The sequence below is a fragment of the Pelophylax lessonae genome (assembly GCF_965119305.1).
Source record: "Pelophylax lessonae genome assembly, chromosome: 4".
Classification (NCBI taxonomy): domain Eukaryota; kingdom Metazoa; phylum Chordata; class Amphibia; order Anura; family Ranidae; genus Pelophylax; species Pelophylax lessonae.
The window spans coordinates 354,100,855-354,121,457 of NC_138771.1; positions in this window are offsets into that span (position 1 = coordinate 354,100,855).

Below are 20,603 nucleotides of genomic sequence, written 5' to 3' on the forward strand. Positions count from 1 at the left end.
TGGGTTCACTTGGTCCTCTCTCGGCTAACACACGTGTGCGTCGTGAAGGTTGCTGTTCACTGCTAGTGATGACATGCCGCATGAGGTACTCTCCCAGATTCCCAGGTCATGCGCCTGTCCAATAGGCTTACTCTTCCAAGAGTCCGGTGACGTACTTGTGACGTCAACGCGTTTCACTACATCCACGCGTAGCTTCGTCAGGATAATAAGCCTCCTCTCCTACTCTCCTTAAATATAGGGATATGCCATGGAAGGGGCCGTCCTTACATTTGTTCTTAAAGTGACATTGTACTTTAAAAAAAAAAAAAAAAGAAAGAAAATCAATAGAAAATGTCCATCTTCAATAAAAAGGTCTGCCACTTGATTTCTCTGTAAACTCTTACACTTTTTTAGTTTATATGAAACTCATAATTTCTCTGTTTACTCTATCAACAGTAAATAGTACAAATTCTTCAACTAACTAAGAGTTACATTGTATCATTTAAATACAGTAAAACCTTGGTTTGAGAGTAACTTGGTTTAAGAGCGCTTTGCAAGACAAGCAAAATGTTCAAATAAATTTTGACTTGGTTTACAAGCGATGTCTTGATATACAAGTAGCCTCAAGTCACAGCTGAGTATAAAAGAGAAGAGAGGCACCTCTAAGTGTAGCAATATGGCTACATTTAATGAAGGTACATTTAGCAACTCACATAGTTGATGATTGGAACAGGCACATCTAAGGATGCAGGCATCAGGGGTAAAGCTGTCCACATAGGACCATCCTCCGCATCGCCATCTACGTCATCCCTTCCATGTTGCCCCTCGCTTTCAGATCGCTTTACTGCAGGGTGGTCTTCCCGGTCAGGATTACAGACTGGCAGCCGGCGGTGCAGAAGATAGTCTATGTGGACAGCTTTACCCCGGATGCCTGCGTACTTAGATGTGCCTGTTTTATTCATCAACCTTGTGAGTTGCTAAATATTGCACCTTCATTAAATGGAACCATATTGCTACACTTAGAGGTGCCACTCTTCTCTTTGATACTCTGTAGCTCCTGCTGGATTTTGCTTCTAATCCGGTTGTGGAAGCGGCTATTTGTGGATGGACATTTTATGGTTATATAACCTATCGCAATGCTATAATCTTTTTATATGGACTATAAATTGAAGGATTTATGAATAAATGGTTGTGGAACGAATCATCTGAGTTTCCATTATTTCTTATGGGGAAATTCGCTTTGATATAAGAGTGCTTTGGATTACAAGCATGCTTCCGGAACGAATTATGCTCGCAATCCAAGGTTTAACTGTACTAGAAATATACTGGGTGAGACAGCTAACACTAGTCTTTGGGATTTTATAGGGCTACCTGGCTGTGCAGAACTTATACTGTACCCTGTGCCCGACTATGGACAAACCTTTCATCTATGTTAGTCCTCCAGAAATATCTGGCAGCTTAATTCTGTATTTAATCCTGGAGATACCAGAGCCTGAAGCTTATAAATCCACAATTTTTCACTTTTAAGAAGAACTTTATTGAAGTCACCCCTTCTAAGGGGCAATTAAAAGAAAAAAAGATCCTTTTTATCTTCATCCCTTCGGGGCTTCCTCCAGGTACTTTCCGAAAATGTTTCGCTAGTGGTTTTTCTAGGTCCTTCTCTCTCATTTCGATGTCTACCAGCCACCCACAATCATCCCCAGGAGAGGGAGAATGGTGGCCTGCCTATGTAAACAAGGCAGATCACCGTTCTGCAAGAGGACAAGATGGAGATCTTGTGTTCCTGCTAAGCACAAAATCTCCATCTTGTCCCCATCCCTGTTCCTGTCTTCCCCCAATCAGTGCAATCCCCCCCCCCCCCCACACACACACAATTAGCAAGCACCCCCTAGGGACAAATTTAATTCTTTGATCACCCTTGATGTTAACCCCTTCCCTGCCAGTGCCATTAGTTCAGTGACAGTGCATTTTCTTTTAGCACTGATTACTGTATTACTGTCACTGGTTCCCAAAAAGTGTCAAAAGTGTCAGATGTTCAATTTGTCCACTGCAATGATGCAGTTTTAGCTCGTTTGGTTTGTGGCTCCTGTGACAAAGTAGGTTGACTTCAAGGCCTGAGCTGTGGCGTCTTAGATCTGGAGACCACCGGGTCTGTTTCTTTGGTTAGAGCAGATGTAGTAGTCTTTTCAGGTGAGGAGGGCCACAACCAGTCTAGGCCCATCTCTTCTTCCTCACTGTCCTCTTCATCTGAGTTTAGAGTTAGTGGGCAGGGTCTACAAAAAGAATGGGGCTGGAGGACATCCGAACTGCTTCCCCTATGGGCAAGAGATAATTCCAGTGTCATATCTATAATGAACCTCTTTTCACTTCTGGGTGAAACTGATAGGCCAGTAGCCCGAGCAGCTTTTTGCAGACTATAAATGGTTGAGCCTTCCAGCCATCAGCTAGTTTGTGTTTCCCTGGATCACCCAGATTTCAATACTTTGTCCCCAGGCTGCCAGTCTTGTATTATAACTTTGGGGTCAAAGTTATTTTTGTTCAATTGACCTTAGGTATTGGAGGCCCCCCAGAGCTTTTTCCTAAACTCAAATTCTTTCTTAAATGATCCACATATCTTTGTTGAGATGTTATTGACATCTAATCTAAGAATGTGCCAAAGGCCAGATCAACAGGCAGTCGAGCTTCCCTCCCAAACATCAGCAGGTAATAGCTTGTAGCGTTGGTTTCAGTGCTATTATAAGCATGCACTTTTGCACAAGAACTGAGGCTTGTTGGTCTTTGGTTGGAAGTCTGCACCTTACAGGTAGTCTTTTAGGTAGTTTCTTTCAGCAGGGATCCGACTTCTGCTTACATATGCGACTGGTGTATCATGCTCTTGGTATAGTACCCCACCCAGTCTGTCTCTGCTAGCATCGACATGTAGTTCATATGGTTTAGAGGAGTCAGTATAGGCTAGCAGCGGAGCATTGGTCAGGCTCCTCTTTAGCTGGCGAAATGCCTGCTCGTTCCAATCTATTCACTGGTCTCGAAAAGATTCTTGAGGCTTTCTGGGACATTATTCGGTCTAGGCCAGGAAGGTACCGTTTTTTTTAGGTCAGTGGCAACTCCCTCTGTGGAAACAATAGGTGTAGGAAAACTAACAAGATAAAGATTGGGCTATACAATAAGTCAAATATTTCCCATTACAAAGAAACCTGTGCCATATAAAATGCAATCCAAAAGGTATTATATAACAAATAAAAAATCAATAAATCATTTAAGCAATAAACATAAAAATAAATCAATAATCATAAAAGTTCATCATCATAAAGTGTCCAGTGTTCATGAGTGTCCAGCTTGTATCATAAAGTCAATAAAATAGAATTGAAGGTAGCGCACCAACACCAGGGTGATAAAGGTGTGTGCTTATGGGGTACACTGGGTGCCACGTTCTACAAAATCAGAGATAAATAAATGCTAATAAAAACAAAAAGGCACCAATTAGTAGTTATTTAGGTTTTATTATTGCTTGCTTACACGATACAATATATATCTTAGAGATAAAAATCAAGTAATTCATATACAAGACCACCAGACTCAAACCCCTGCTAAATAAAATATATCCGTATGCAACAACTATGCATTATTGCCATAGCAGGATATCTTGGTTGCGATGGAGCTTATAGAAGAATAAGCTCTACATGTTTTGCAAAATGGATCAATTCTTCAGAAGCTTAGGTACATATTTCTCTGAAAACAGTGGTGTGTACTGTAGCCGCAAATTACAAAGAATTTGATTAAGGATACTGCCTATGCGGGGATGCCCAGTCCCACAGTGGCATTCTGTATATGTTAGTATCCAATAGGTGCTCTCTGTCCTGCTAGGGAACATTTCCACTGTGCCATCCCAGTGTCAGCCAGCGTAGTCTGCTTCTATTTTTCTCGCTGTTCAAAGGCAATCATGGGGGAATGGTGTGCATTGGTTTCCTGTGCCTGTCTACCTGAAAAATAAGTGCAAGTTGGGCTGGGGGTAACAATTTCTATAATGCTTCCAGAACTTCAGCAGTTAGGGCAGACACAGTATTTCTGTTAGGGCATTGTGCCCTGAAATGTCCAGCTTCCCCACAACAATAACATCTTCTTTCTGGGGGTCATAACATGTCCACTTGTTTGGTTACTCTCTCTGAGGTTAGAGTGGACACAATCTGCTTCATATCTGTCAGAAACGTTTGCATGCTTTCATGGGCCTCTATTACCTGCATCATGGTTTGTTGCATTTTCAACTTTGCCTGTGCCACCTGGGTCAGCATATCAGGTGCGGCTAATACCATTGAGGCTCTGGGGTTGGATGTGGTCAGCTGTTTAGCTTCTTGACTCATTATAATCATCCACCCCCTTGAGCCACCTGTGTGGAGACTTTAAACAGGATGGACTTGTCAGACCCACTGCACTCACCCCCAGAGTGATGTATCACTGCTCCTAGTGGTCAGTAATGAGCCAGAGAAGGTTCAACACGGACAAACATTGATTAGACAATCAGAGCTGAATTGGCACTGACCATACATCATTAAAAGTCAATGTTGACCACAAAACTGTATGAATACTCAGTAATGATATAAATTAGCAGATACGTAAAATAACAGTAAAGCAACTAATAAAAGGGGTAGCCCATAATTAAAAACAGTCAGAAAGGCTGTTGTAGCTGTCAAGATGCTCCGTCTAAGCTGTGTGGATTAACATTGCAAAGCTGTAGCAATACAAGGGGGGGGGGAGAGCACACCCCTGAATTTACTAAGTAGTAAAAGATTTATTAAAAAACTGAATAAAATATTGCACACATAAAGCAACTAATAGGTGCTATAACATGACAAATATTTTACTGTTTACTACACTATGGGTTGTGCACTTCCCTTTCTCCCCTCTTGTGCGGAGACTTTCTCTTTCTTAAGTGGTGACTTGCTCGAAATAGCTTCTCATCTAACAAAGCCTCTTCTTCTCTAATTTCCTTCACTTTCAAATAGGTGGGAGCAGATCTGGGTCCCTTGAGAAGAAGCTTCAGCACTAAAGGGGGATTTGAGCAACCTCCTTGTACAACTCAGTCTAGTCAGACCTTGTCAGCCTCTCATGGATCATGGGCCCCTTTTTTGAAGAATTTGATGTAGGATCTTGTCTACCTGAGTTATGAATTCAGAAAGCTTCTTCCCTTTTCGCTGGTGAGTGAACTCAAACTTGTATAATAAATCTAGGAGTTTCTCTACTTGTCCAAACAGAGCATAGGGTACAATACCTCAATAAAGTCCAAGGCTACATAGTCCTGCTTTCCCAGCTATAAGTTACTAATCACTTCAGCAGCAGAGCCCCTAAAACTGTGAGAAGGTGTCCTTGTTAAGTGACTCCACAGTTTAATGGTCATGGTCATCCCATTACATGGGTCATCCCAAGGAGAATTATTGGATATGGTATGAGAGAAGTGCCAGTAATGAGCTTGGTTTTAACCAATGGGGACTAGGTACTTTAAAGAAATAACTGTGTCCAATATCCTTGCTTTGGTTTCCAAGGCCCATTATTGGTCTATTTTTAAGAAACTTTACTTACATTTTTCATTACAAAGCAAATCAGGCTTTGATTCCCAGTAGTATATAAATTGGTAGCATACCAATGATCTTGACTCATTGTAAAGAATGTCACAGCACTGCTCATGTAGGTGCAAGATAAAATTGATTTTAACAACTTCACTCTTTTAATCCTTCTGTGAAAACAGCTCTATTTCTTTGAAATGAGTAAGTCAACCATGCCTGCCTTGCTGTAATGGGTTTAAGAGAGACTTCACAGGGGTCTTGTTGCTACAGCCCCCATGAAGTATCATGGATTGCTAGCCAGGAAAACAACGTATAGTGTTGCCTCATAGCTTTCAAGGGAACCCTGACTGAATATTTGTCACTTCACTGCACTACATCCATAACTTCCACACTTGTTACCAGCCAAAGTCACTGCAAATTAGACGTGTGCCTTAATTCTATCACAGTATGCGAGACTTGAATTGTATTGATGAGAAATGTGCTGCTGCAGGTTCTTTGCCTATCACAAAGCTATAAAAGCTCCTCAGGCCAGAAGAAGTACATAATCTGTCTCCTCTTAAAGTATACATCAAGGCAAAATAAAGCAAAAAAACATATGCTATACCTGCATGTTTTATCCCTTTAGAGTACTGAGAAATACATGTTGATTTGTGAGAAGTGCACACAACGCTTAATTTCTCATGTGAGCTTCAACACACACCATTCTTTTGGAATGAATGGTGTCGGCCTTGTCCAGTTGTCTTTAGCTCAACTATTAAATTATAACCCCTTCGTCTCATCTCCACCACACAGGCACTAACTGATCTCTAGTCTCAGAACAAGAACCAGAAGGGCTGATTAGACTCCTTGAGATAACACAGCAAGTGTGGACAGGACACAGGACAGCTTTGAATTTGAGACAAGATTTTTTGCACTTATCCAATATATATATATATATATATATATATATATATATATATATATATATATATGTATGTGTGTATATATATATATATATATATATATATATATATATATATATACTGTGTATATATATATATATATATATATATATACTGCTCAAAAAAAATTAAAGGAGCACTTTAAAAAACACCTCAGATCTCAAGGGGGAAAAAAATTCATGCTGGATATATATACTGATTTGGACTGGGTAATGTGTTAGGAAAGAAAGAATGCCACATTGTTTGATGGAAATATAAAAAAATATCAACCTACAGAGGGTTGAATTCAAAGACTCCCCGAAAATCAAAGTGAAAAAATTATGCAGCAGGCTAGTCCATTTTGCTGAAATTTAATTGCAGCAACTCAAAATTGTACTCCTAATGAGACGGCAGATGGTTTCCTGGGGTATTTCCTCCCAGATCTGAACCAGAGCATCACTGAGCTCCTGAACAGACTGAGGTGCAACCTGGTGGCGTCAGATGGACCGAAAAATAATATCCTAGAGGTGTTCTATTGGATTTAGGTCAGGAGAGCGTGGAGGCCATTCAGTGGTATCCATTCCTTCATCCTCCAGGAACTGGCTGCAAACTCTCACCACATGAGGCCGGGCATTGTCGCGCATCAGTGTAGGGTCTGACAATGGGCCAGAGAAAATTATCCCAATATCTAATGGCAGTCAGGGTGCCATTGTCTAGCCTGTAGAGATTTGTGCGTCCTTCCATAGATATGCCTCCCCAGACCATCACTGACCCACCAACCAAACCGGTCATGCTTAACGATGTTACAGGCAGTATAACGTTTTACATGGCTTCCCCAGACCATTTCTAGTCTGTCACATGTGCTCAGGGTGAACCTGCTCTCCTCTGTGAAAAGCACAGGGTGCCAGTGGCAGACCTGCCAACTCGGGTGTTTAATGGCAAATGCCAATTGAGCGCCATGGTGCCGGGCAATGAGCACAGGGCCCACTAGAGGATGTCAGTGACCTCTACCTTTAAAACCATTCTTGTTTTGGGGGTCATCTTATTGTTGCCCATCTACTGCACCTGTTAATTTACACCAAAGCAGCTGAAACTGATTAGCAACCCCCTCTGCTGCTTAACTGACCAGATCACTATCCCAGGAGTTTTATTGATTTGATGCTATACTCTGATTAAAAAGTGATCCTTTAATTTTTTGAGCAGTGTATATTTACAGTATCTCACAAAAGTGAGTACACCCCTCATATTTTTGTAAATATTTTATTATATCTTTTCATGTGACAACACTGAAGTATGTAAAGCAGTGAGTGTACAGCTTCTATAACAGTGTAATCTTGATGTCCCCTCAAAGTAACTCAACACACAGCCATAAATGTCTAAACCGCTGGCAACAAAAGTGAGTACACCCCTAAGTAAAAATGTCCAAATTGGGCCCAAAGTGTCAATATTTTGTGTGGTCACCATTATTTTCCAGCACTGCCTTAACCCCCTTGGACATGGAGTTCACCAGAGCTTCACAGGTTGCCTCTGGAGTCCTCTTTCACTCCTCTATGACGACATCACAGAGCTGATGGATGTTAGAGACCTTGCGCTCCTACACCTTCCATTTGAGGATGCCCCACAGATCCTTAATTAGGTTTAGGTCTGGAGAAATGCTTGGCCAGTCCATCACCTTTACCCTCAGCTTCTTTATGAAAGCAGTGGTCGTCTTGGAGGTGTGTTTGAGGTCGGTATCATGTTGGAATACTGCCCTGCGGCCCAGTATCCGAAGGGAGGGGATCATGCTCTGCTTCAGTATGTCACAGTAAATGTTGGCATTCATGGTTCCCTCAATGAACTGTAGCTCCCCAGTGCCGGCAGCACTCATGCAGCCCCAGATCATGACACTCCCACCACCATGCTTGACTGTAGGCAAGACACACTTGTCTTTGTACTCCTTACCTGGTTGCCCTCACACATGCTTGACACCAGCTGAACCAAATAAGTTTATCTTGGTCTCATCAGACCACAAGACATGGTTCCAGTAATCTGCTTGTTTTCAGGAAGTGTTTACAGGCTTTCTTGTGCATCATCTTTAGTAGAGGCGTCCTTCTGGGATGACAGCCATGCAGACCATTTTGATGCAGTGTGCGGTGTATGGTCTGAGCACTGACAGGCTGACACCTCCACCCCTTCAACCTCTGCAGCAATGCTGGCAGTACTCATACGTCTATTTCCCAAAGACAACCTCTGGATATGACGCTGAGCATGTGCGCTCAACTGCTTTGGTAAACCATGACGAGGCCTGTTCTGAGTGGAACCTGTCCTGTTTTACTGCTGTATGGTGTTGGCCACCATGCTGCAGCTCAGTTTCAGGGTCTTGGCAATCTTCTCATAGCCTAGGTCATCTTTATGTAGAGCAACAATTCTTTTTTTCAGATCCTCAGAGAGTTCTTTGCCATGAGGTGCCATGTTGTACTTCCAGTGACCAGTATGAGAGAGTGAGAGCGATAACACCAAATTGATCACACCTGCTCCCCATTCACACCTGAGACCTTGTAACATTAACGAGTCACATGACACCAGGGAGGGAAAATGGCTAATTGGGCCAAATTTGCACATTTTCACTTAGGGGTGTATTCAATTTTGTTGCCAGCGGTTTAGACATTAATGGCTGTGTGTTGAGTTATTTTTAGGGGAAAGCAAAATTACACTGTTAAGCTGTACACTCACTACTTTACATTGTAGCAAAGTGTAATTTCTTTAGTGTTGTCACATGAAAAGTAATACTAAAATATTTACAAAAATGTGAGGTATGTACTCACATTTGTGAGATACTGTAGATATATATAGAGAGAGAGATATATACACTGCTAAAAAAAAAAATATAAGAACACTTTTTAACCACTTAAGCCCGGAAGATTTTATCCCCTTCCTGACCAGGGCCTATTTTGCGATTCGGCACTGCGTTACTTTAACGGACAATTGCGCGGTCGTGCGATGCTGTACCCAAACGAATTTGACGTCCTTTTTTTTTCCCACAAACAGAGCTTTCTTTTGGTGGTATTTGATCACCTGTGCGATTTTTTTGATCATGCGCTATAAACAAAAAAATAGCGACAATTTTGCAAAAATAACAATATTTTTCACATTTTTTTATATGAAATTCCCCCCAAAAAAAATGTAAAAATCAAAATTTTTTAACATTTTAGGCCAATTTGTTTTCTGCTACATATGCTTGGTAAAAAATCGCAAAAAGCATATTTTTATTGGTTTGCGCAAAAGTTATTGCGTTTACTAACTAAGGGAAAGATTTTTGTCATTTTTTATTGTTTTTTTTTTTAACGAGTGATGGCAGCGACTGCGAAATTGCGGCGGACAGATCGGAACCCTTGACTGACATTTTTGACACTTTTGGGGTTACCAGTGACATTACTACAGTAATCAGAGCTATACATATGCACTGTTACTGTAAAAATGACACTGGCAGGGAAGGGGTTAACTTTATTTGAGAGGGAGAGGTTAAGTGTGTCCCTAGGGGTGTGATTCTAACTGTGATTGGATGTGGCTGTGTGTGTAACAGCAGAGATCAACGGTCCTACATAGCAGGACCGTATGATCTGCGCTGTTACACAGGGGAGAATGACAGGCGGCTTTGTTTACATTAGCCGCCTGCCTTTCTCCCGGTGTAACCGACGATCGCGAGTGGCCGGCGGACATCGGGTCCGCCGATCACTCGAGCGCGGGGGGTCCGTGAGCGAGCCGGAGCGGGAGCACGCCTCCGGCGGCGTGCGCTCGCTCCCTAGAGCCTCACAAGCAAGCGACGTAGTACTATGCCGCTTTGCCTGTGAGGGGCTGACCGCCGCAGTAAATAGTTGTGCGGCGGTCGGCAAGTGGTTAATCAGAGTATAGAATCAAGTCAATTAAACTCCTGGGATATCGATCTGATCAGTTAAGTAGCTGGTAGTATGAGGCGATACCTGGACCCTATAGAGGTTGCACAGGCAGTCCAACTCCTCTAGGATGGCACATTAATACATGACATGGCCAATAGAACTGCTGTGTCTCCCAGCACAGTCTCAAGAGCATGGGCGAGATTCCAGGAGACAGGCAGTTACTCTAGGGGAGCTGGACAGAGCTGTAGAAGGTCCTTAACCCATCAGCAGGACCGGTATCTGCTCCTTTGTGCAAGAAGAAACAGGATGAGCACTTGAGGGTAAAAAATTCCGCGCTTGTGGACAGGGAAAAGGGCTGCAGCCTACCTCAGAATATAGCCAAAAGGCTATATCTAGATATATGGGAGAAGTGAGATAAGGTGGCGCTCCTAATTGTAAGTGATGTAATAAATTAAGTGTGATGTTCACAAAATAAAGTGCTGTAGTGTTGGCTTACATATAAATAGTTAATCCAAAAATATAGAGTGTGCATATGTGAAAAAAATGCAAAATTAGTAACCAGAGTGATCTCCTCAGCTGAAGTGCTACAAAGTGTTTAAGTGCAATAAATAAATAAATATTATATTATACCAGTGAAAAAACAATAGAAAAGCACACTATATAGGTGTGGGTAATATATTCCCTGGATACAAAAATTATAGTCAGTGCAATAAATAGTGCAATAAATAAGTAGATACTTCAATCTGTGCCAATAAAAACAGATAACAATATGAATAGTGTTCATGCAGTAAAAAACATATAATAGTCAAATAGACAAATCAACAGTCCTTTAGTTGCTGGGTGAATAGGTGATATAAAAAAGTGGTATTCTCTAGACTGTGACAAATAGTTATTAAAGTGCTGGTAAGGTGATCCCAGTGATCCAAAATTTGTCTGGGTGATGGGTGAGACACACAGGTGCACCCCTCCAATTGCTCCCGCACTCACCGGAGGTGTATACCCCTACAGGGGTAACAATGCAGAGTCCTCTTAGCCAGTGGTATGTGGGCCTTCTGGGGGGAATCTCCCCTTCACCCGGATATTAGGATCTCCCCTTTTTTAATCAGTCGATGATGATATGCAAAGAAGAAGCGCTAATATAGTGATGTACCATTTAAAATTACTTTATTTAGGCAAATAAAAGTCAGGTACTCACATAAAAGCAATGATAACAGGCATCCAAAGCAGTAGGGGCCGCGAATCCCTCGTTGGCGGCTACTTCCGGGACACTGTGCGTGTCAGCGACCAGATCTGCGTTGCAGTGGGGCGGAAATGACGTAATCGCGCACAACGCGTTTCGTCAGAGCTGACGTCATCAGGTGCACCTGTGTGTCTCACCCATCACCCAAACAAGTTTTGGATCACTGGGATCACCTTACCAGCACTTTAATAACTGATTTGTCACAGTCTAGAGAATACCACTTTTTTATATCACCTATTCACCCAGCAACTAAAGGACTGTTGATTTGTCTATTGGACTATTATATGTTTTTTACTGCATGAACACTATTCATATTTTTATCTGTTTTTATTGGCACAGATTGAAGTATCTACTTATTTATTGCACTATTTATTGCACTGACTATAATTTTTGTATCCAGGGAATATATTACCCACACCTATATAGTGTGCTTTTCTATTGTTTTTTCACTGGTATAATATAATATTTATTTATTTATTGCACTTAAACACTTTGTAGCACTTCAGCTGAGGAGATCACTCTGGTTACTAATTTTGCATTTTTTCCACATATGCACACTCTATATTTTTGGATTAACTATTTATATGTAAGCCAACACTACAGCGCTTTATTTTGATGAGCACTGCCAGAGCCCTACAAAATGACCTCCAGCAGGCTACTGGTCAAATAATCAGAATCAGACTTCATGAGGGTGGCCTGTGGGCCCAACATCCTCTAGTGGGCTCTGTGCTCACTGCCAGGCACCGTGGAGCTCAATTGACATTTTTCCACTGAACACCAGAATTTTCAGGTCCGCCACTGGCGCCCTGTGCTTTTCACAGATTAGAGCAGGTTCACCCTGGAGTCTGGAGAAGCCATGGAGAACATTAGGCTGCCTGTAACATCGCTCAGCAATAGACAGTAAAAAAAACAAAAAGGAAAAATTCTAGCTAGAGATAGATTTTAGGTAATAAACATAGTCATTCATTTTAGGTGTAAATTTTAGTCCTGGCAGATATCACCTCAACTGAGGAAAGTTTATACAGATGTGTATACAGAAGTACATTCCAAGTTTTGGTAAAAGTCTAACTACAGGCAAGTTGTTACAGTCTGGAGATGGTGCCCTAGATGACTTCATCTGCTCAAGTTAAGCCATGGAAATCATAAGCAGGTGCGGTTTCCTGAACACACTCTATTGAGATATCAAAAATACACAAGACACAAACAAAGCAGGAAGACAAATACAGTTAAGACAACATAGCATTCAGATCCCTGCATTGGTTCCCATAAGAATCTAGTTAGTACGACAACCCATGTGACCTTTGTTAACAGCTTCTATGAGCAAACACAGCCTCCAGGTGTAAGAGACACCTTGGCTATGCAAACCAAAATAACATACATTCACTAGGCGGGGTACATGAGATACATCCGGGGAGCTGCTTAAGGATCAAATTGTTTTTCATTTTGTACTCACAAAGAAAGGTGTGTGCCAGGGTTCATATCTCACAACAACAAGCCTTGGCTAGGAAGCCATTGTTAGCATTTAAAAGTACACACATGGCATGGCAGCTTAGGCAGCACAGAACAGGGTGTGTCAATAAGCTCACACCACTAGCTGGACAATCCAGTGTCCTTATTTCCAGGGAAATTTACTATGTATTGATACAAAAGCGTAGTGGGTTTTTTTTTTTTCCTTGCTGCAATGGGTGTGTTTACTAGTGCTAGGTAATTTGCTATCAATAAAATGGACCTTTCTTCTCTTTTACTTAAAGCCACATAAGCAGGCAGCTTTTTTTTTGGGGGGGGGGGGGGGGCTTTTACTTACAGTTATGCTTTCCAATTCCTGTTTGAGTGAGGCACTGATGATGTACCCAGGGCCTCACAGATGCATCATGGGTAAACTACATCACCATTGCCTTCCCCCATGATGTGCACTGTCCCATGTTCCAGGAGGCAGACCCAACCCAGAGGTCCTGGAAATAAAGGGAGATGCATTCATCTGTCCACAGTGAAAATGTCCACGTGAGAAAAATGGGCAGGAAAAAAAATGTCATATGACGTCCTCCCAGGATCACGCTGATCTGTTACCGTTGTGTCCACTGGACACAGAAAATGACCGATCATTGTACTGGGCTACTGGCTGTACCATGTGATCACTGTGACCTGTCACAGCGATCACATTACAGTTGTACACAAAGAATGGCTACTATTTGTGTACTATTGTACTTTTGTGTTGATCTCTGTGATTGGTCACAGTGATCACATGGTACAGACAGGGCCAATCAAAGTGCAGCTGTACCATGTGATAACTGTGGCCAATCACAGTTTTACAAAAGTACACACTGGATTCATGGATGTCATTCATAAAAAATGATTGCTTATAACAGTGATCATCACTGTTATAAGCAATCATAGTGTGTTAGAAAAAAATCCTGATCTCTTTCCCAGAGTGTTACAGTGTCATGTAGTATGGTAACCCTGTACTGCTCTGGTCGCAGTATGTTAAAAAAAAAGAAAAAAAAATGCTTAGAACATTGAAAAAAATGTTTTTGTTTTTTACATACTGCCACCCTACTGAGATTTTATATAAAGTTTATTGCAAGTTCTCTCAGCTGAAGACAAGTAAATCCTGGAATTCAGTTCAAGTAACACTAGTTCTCAATGCAGTTCACAAACATGAGAAATATGCATTTCTGCCACTAAGGGGGGCACTGCAGAGGAAAGGCTCCAGATTAGTTTGACTGAAATGACTTTCAATTTGTAAAACTACTCCACACTGAATTTTTTAAAATTTTTCCAAAAAGTTAATTTTTTTTCCAGAAAACAACAGGGAAAAAAATATTTTTTTCCATGGCTTTAAAGTTTCCAGAAATTTTACATCTCTAGTCACCAGTCCCTGATCACCACCGCACCAATCGTATGATGACGCTGAACTTTTCTGGGGACAAAGAAAAAATGTAGCATAATACATTTTGACCCAAAATTATGAAGAAAGATTATTTATTTTTGTGAAATTTTATACCAGAAACAAAAAAAAAATACTTTTTTTCCAGAACTTTTGGTCTTTTTTCATTTATTTAGCAAAAAATAAAAAAACTCAATGGGTATAAATACTACCAAAAAAAGCTTTATCTGTCTCAAAAAAATGATAAAAAAAAATGTAATGAGGTACATTGTTGCATGACATGAGTAATTGTAAGTGTGACAGCGCTGAAATCTGAAATTGAGTAGGAAGGGGTGAAAGTGCCTGGTATTGAAGTGGTTTAAAGTGGTAAAACCTTACATATGCCCAGTGAAGTGACTAGCCTCAGGTGATACACAAAGATGAAACAAATCCTCCTACATAGGTTTTACCTGTTTAACCACTTGCCGACCGCATACTGTATATATACGGCGGCAGAGTGGCTCTCCCAGACAAAACCACGTATGCATACGTCATTTGCCAGGGAGGAGGTAGGGGGCGAGTGCGCACCGCCGGCGGCACGCTCCCACCCCTGATCGTCAGTGGGAAGCCGATGCGATTCTCTGAGAGAGAAGGACGGTCGGCTGTTGTAAACACAGCCGACTGTCCTTTTCCCAGGGATGATCACAAAGCTCATGTGATCCTGCTATATAGAATCACATGTCTCTATGGTCATCTCACAAGCCCAACACCCATACAGTTAGAATCACTCCCCTAGGCTCACACTTAACCCCTTGATCACCAGTAATGTTAACCCCTTCCCTGCCACTGTCATTATTACAGTAACAGTGCATATTTTTAGCACTGATTACCGTAGTAATGTCACTGGTACCCCCAAAAGTGTCAAAAATGTCAGTTAGGGGTCCGATCTGTCCGCTGCAATGTCGCAGTCCCGCAAAAAATCGCAGATCATTTACTAGTAAAAAAAAACATTCAAAATGACATAAACTTTCCCGTAGTTAGTAGACGCGATAACTTTTGCGTAAACCATTCAAAATACGTTTATTGAGATTTTTTTTACCAAAAATATGTAGCAGAAAACAAATTGGCCTAAATGATTTTTACATTTTTTTTTGATGATGTCATATAGCAGAACGTGAAAAATATTGTTTTTTTTTTTTTCAAAATTGTCGCTCTTTTTTTGTTTATAGCGCAAAAAATAAAAATCGCGCAAGTGATCAAATAACACCAAAAGAAAGCTCTATTTGTGTGGAAAAAAAAGCCATCAATTTTATTTGGGTACAACATTGCACGGCCATGCAATTGTCCGTTAAAGTAACGCAGTGCCGAATCGCAAAATAGGGCCTGGTCATTAAGGGGGCAAATCCTTACTACGGTCCAAAACTAGTTAACTGCAACTCTCTCCTCTATAGCAAATCAAAGTTCAAAATGTATACAGGACTTCTTAGCTCCAGAAGGCAGGGGGTGTCAGGACCTGGATCACCTGCTGGTGGTACTGTGCTTCCAAAAAGGGGAAGGTTTGTAGTTCCAGTGTCCAACATCGGGTGTCTCCCAGCATCCAGCAGATCCCAGTAATCAGCTCCACAGGATGCTGGCTGCTGGGAGGGTATTCAATCTCAGTGTTTTGCTTGCTGCCAGATTCTGCTAGTGATTATCTTGTTATCTGCTCTTTGATTGTGCTTTCTGCCTAGTATCTTAACTGTGAACGATGCTGCCAGTTTTTCTGTTTTCCTGTGTTTCTGATTTTTATATATTGTATATTCTGTAGTTAGTTTGATAGATAGAATTTCTGTTATTCTGTCACTTAGTTAGGTCACTGGGTTTTTGGCTCACTTATATCTTTATGTTTTCTGCTGTTTGGATATCTTTTATTTTACCATTAATAAATTCACTTTAGGTATATATATATATATATGTGGTCTGGTCCCAGATTCTTTTGTAGCTAGACAGATTTGGCTATCCTAGCTGCTGATTTCTGACAGGGGGCAGCAATCTGCTGTCACATACCACACACCATAGAGCAAGGTGCTGAGTGTAATCTGAGACTAGAGTCGAGTGAAAGTTCACACCCCCTCTACACAGTTCCATAGGGAACCACGCGCAGCTGGGGTTGTCAATCACTTGCTGTGTGCTGAAGGGGGGGCAGTTTAGACTGTCAGAAGTGTCTCATGCACAAGACAGAAGAATGAGAGATGAGACAGAAATCACAGTAGGTGCTTTTAGTTAAGACAAGTACACAATATAAAAATATATGCTTTTTTCATTTTTCATTTCAGAGGCTTTAAACCACTTTAAACTTTTACTTTGCCCTGCATGGGTAAAGCACATGTTCATATTAAATCACAATTCCACATTGCTGTCATGGATCAGAGCAATGTGTATTGTAATCTTAATTTCATGTGCACTCATTCTTACCAAAATTTTGAGATTTCATCTTAGACGCCTATGAGAAAGACACTTTGTTGAGACAGAGAGACTGCAGTACAGACTGCAGCTTTAAAGGAAAACTCAGGCTATATCCTTTATCCAAATAATTATAGAAATAGGAACATGGAGGCATGTTTTATTACATATAACAGTTGCATACCCCAGTTCTAGAAATCCTGGCTGTATATACTGTTGTGTTAAAAATAATAGCAGTGAGTAAAGCTTAAAATCCCTATAAAAGCTCTTATTTCCATACACATAAATGCATTGGGAGCACTGCACAATCTATTCCTAATCAAAACACGAAGAAAAATGTTTCAAATGTGTTATTACTTTACAGAAAGTGAAGAAAAGGGAATATTAGGCTTTTCAAAAAAAAAATAGCAGTGCCTGCATTTTTCTTTACAAACACAAACATTTACTGTATAAACTAAAAAATTATTGAAAATAATACTAAAACGCGTTGACGCACTTCCAGGAGGTGATTAGGACCAGCTCTATATAAGAAAACACCTGGTACTACACGGCATCCTACAGGAGAACTCCTTGTGCAATATCCCATTGATCTCAGGCCATTTTTATCTGCAGTTCTGGTGAGTGGGGAACCGAGAGGGGTCACCGTCACCTGGAGCACCTTATATTTTAATTTCTGCACTGGAGCACTTTGGATTATATTGATCTCTTTAATGAAAGGACTTTATTTACCTCAATTGATTCACATACTTGCATATATCTATAGCACTATTTGCACATCTTAATACTAATGTTTTAGTTTTTTTGTATACATGCTAGCGCTGTTTTAATTTTGATTTTACTACCTATCTAAGTTTTTTCTTAGCGCAACAGCAGCTGCATCACATTATTGAAAATTTAGCTTTCCTGTGAATCACTGAACTAATATTTAGTTGTATAACCACTGTTTCTGAAAACTACTTCACATCTGTGTTGCATGGAGTCGACCAACTTCTAGCACCTGTGAACAGGTATTCCAGCCCAGGACGATTGCACTACATTCCACAATTCCTCTGTATTTCTTGGTTTTACCTCAGAAACAGAATTTTTGATGTCACCCTACAAGTCTTCTATTGGATTAAGGTCCGGGGATTGGACGAGCCACTCCAGAACGGTATTCTTGTTGGTCTGCTCGCTTACTGGTGTGTTTGGGGTCTTTGTTTTGATGAAACACCCATTTCAAGGGCAATTCCTTTTCGGCATAAGGCAACATGACCTCTTCAAGTATTTTGATGTATTCAAACTGATCCATGATCCCTGGTATGCGAAAATAGGCCAAACACCATAGTATGAGAAACATCCCCATATCATGATGCTTGTGCCACCATGATTCACTGTCTTCACAGTGTACTGTAGCTTAAATTCAGTGTTTCGGGGTCGTCTGACAAAATGTCCGCAGCCCATAGACTCAAAAAGAACAATCTTGGTTTCATCAGTCCACAAAATGTTGCACCATTTCTCTTTAGGCCAGTCAATGTGTTCTTGGGCAAATTGTAACCGCTTGAGCATATGTCCTTTTCTCAACAATGGGACTTTGCAGGGGCTTCTTGCTGACAGCTTGGCTTCACATAGGCAGCTTCTGATTGTTACAGTTCTCACAGGTAACTTTAGACCTTCTTTGATCACCCTGGAGTTGATCATTGGCTGAATCTTTGCCGTTTTGGCAATTCTTCCATCCATTTGAATAGTAGTTTTCTGTTTTCTTCCACGTCTTTCTGGTTTTGGTTGCCATTTTGAAACATTTGAGATCATTTTAGTGGAGCAGCCTTTCAGTTTCTGCACTTCTTGATATGTTTTCCCCTCTCCAATTAACTTTTCAATCGAAGTATGCCGCTCTTCTGAACAATGTCTGGACCAACCCATTTTACTCAGATTTTCAGGGAGAAATGCACTATACAACATTTGCTGCCTTCGTCCTTAAATAAGTCCACCTGTTTGACACCTGTTTTTTCACATACTGAACGACCTCACTTATTGAACTCCACACTGCTATTATTTTGAACAGGCCCCTATCAATTAATGATTCAATTACACAGATGCAGCAGCATGCATGTTATGACTGTTGGGTCTTTTGGTTTTCTATTATTCTACTACACCTACTAGTAAATTATTTGCCATGTAGAAATATAATTTATACCAAAAGTAGTGATTGATCTGGTTAGTGATGTTGGACTGCTATTATTTTGAGCACAACTGAACATAGTAGAAATATATAAAAACAGGGACATTGTCATAACTAACCCATCAAATACTGCAGCAACCCTAGGAGTCCCAGTTGGCGACACCTATAATCTGACAGTGGTTGTATGAAGAATATTCTACAGAACATTATGCTCCACAAAGTTTATCAGAATGATGGACAATTAAGACATATGTCTATATACATGCAACCATTTCATCCCACTGAGCATGAAGGGACGTGTTGATGACAGAAGTGCCGTGGTTTTCTAGTGAACATTTATTTTCTAACTATTTATTAACTGTAACAGAATCACTAATCTTTTGTGAGTACTAAAGGAGTGGTTCCACATTGCTTGTGCCTATTTGATTTAATAGATACATTTTAATAGAAATAGTACAGTCAATTTAATCTCACCAAACTGTTTGGCCTATTGTCTACGTTTGTGATTTAATAGCGACTCAATTTCTAACTTGGATTTTTTATTGAGTTTCTGAGCTACTGATAGCACCACAGCACCCAAAAAAGGGCATTCTGCAGTGTTGGTGTGGTTTGCCTGGAAGGCAATGTTGGCAAGACATCTTTTATCACAGCGTCAAAACCACAAGTCAGCTTAAGCCACAGTTTTGATGTGGTAAGACTCCTAATTGACTACTTACCATCCTCTTTCAACAATAAACTCTTTATTCTAAAACCTGTGCTCTGTTTTTGTTAACCTTCCACACTGATCTAGCACCCCGCCTGAAGGCAAGGTATTTTTTAATAGCAGAGCAAAAATTGCTATGCTCCTATTATTAAAAATTTCAGCTGAATGGGAACCTTTCAGAATGGAAATATGGGAGCTTCCTTTGCTAACTTGTTTTTTAGGATATAAAGCCCAGGACAGCAGAGAAGGGTGTACTTGCATCATCTTTTACTATTAGAACAGTAAGTGCGTGCACAACCTGTTCTGCTGGTCTTTTATGGTAATGTTGCTAAGGTGCAATATACAGTAGTTAATGTGAGTGGGTGCTTTTTGTACCTGCCACTTAAAGCGGAGTTCCACCCAAAAGTGGAACTTCCGCTCATTTGCTTCCTCCCCTTTCCAGTGCTACATTTGGCACCTTTCAGGGGGGAGGGGGGAACAGGTACCTGTTTTTGACAGGTACTCTTCCCCACTGCCGGGAGACGGCGCCGTCCCTCGGAAGTTCGGCCCCCTCCTCCTTCCCTCACCGGCAATGGCGGCAGCAACACCCGACAGCCGATGGAAACATTGGCTGCGGTGCCGAAATCGCTGGACTCCAGGACAGGTAAGTGTCCTAATATTAAAAGTCAGCAGCTACAGTATGTGTAGCTGCTGACTTTTAATTTTTGGAGGGGGAGGGGGTGAGGCTGGAACACCGCTTTAAGCTGGCCATACAATGGCAGAATTAATTTTTTTCGCTTTATGAATGTTTTTTCAATTTTCGAATGGTTAGTGGGGTAAATCAACGTTTGTTTTTGACCACGATGACAATAAAATTCACAGGAAC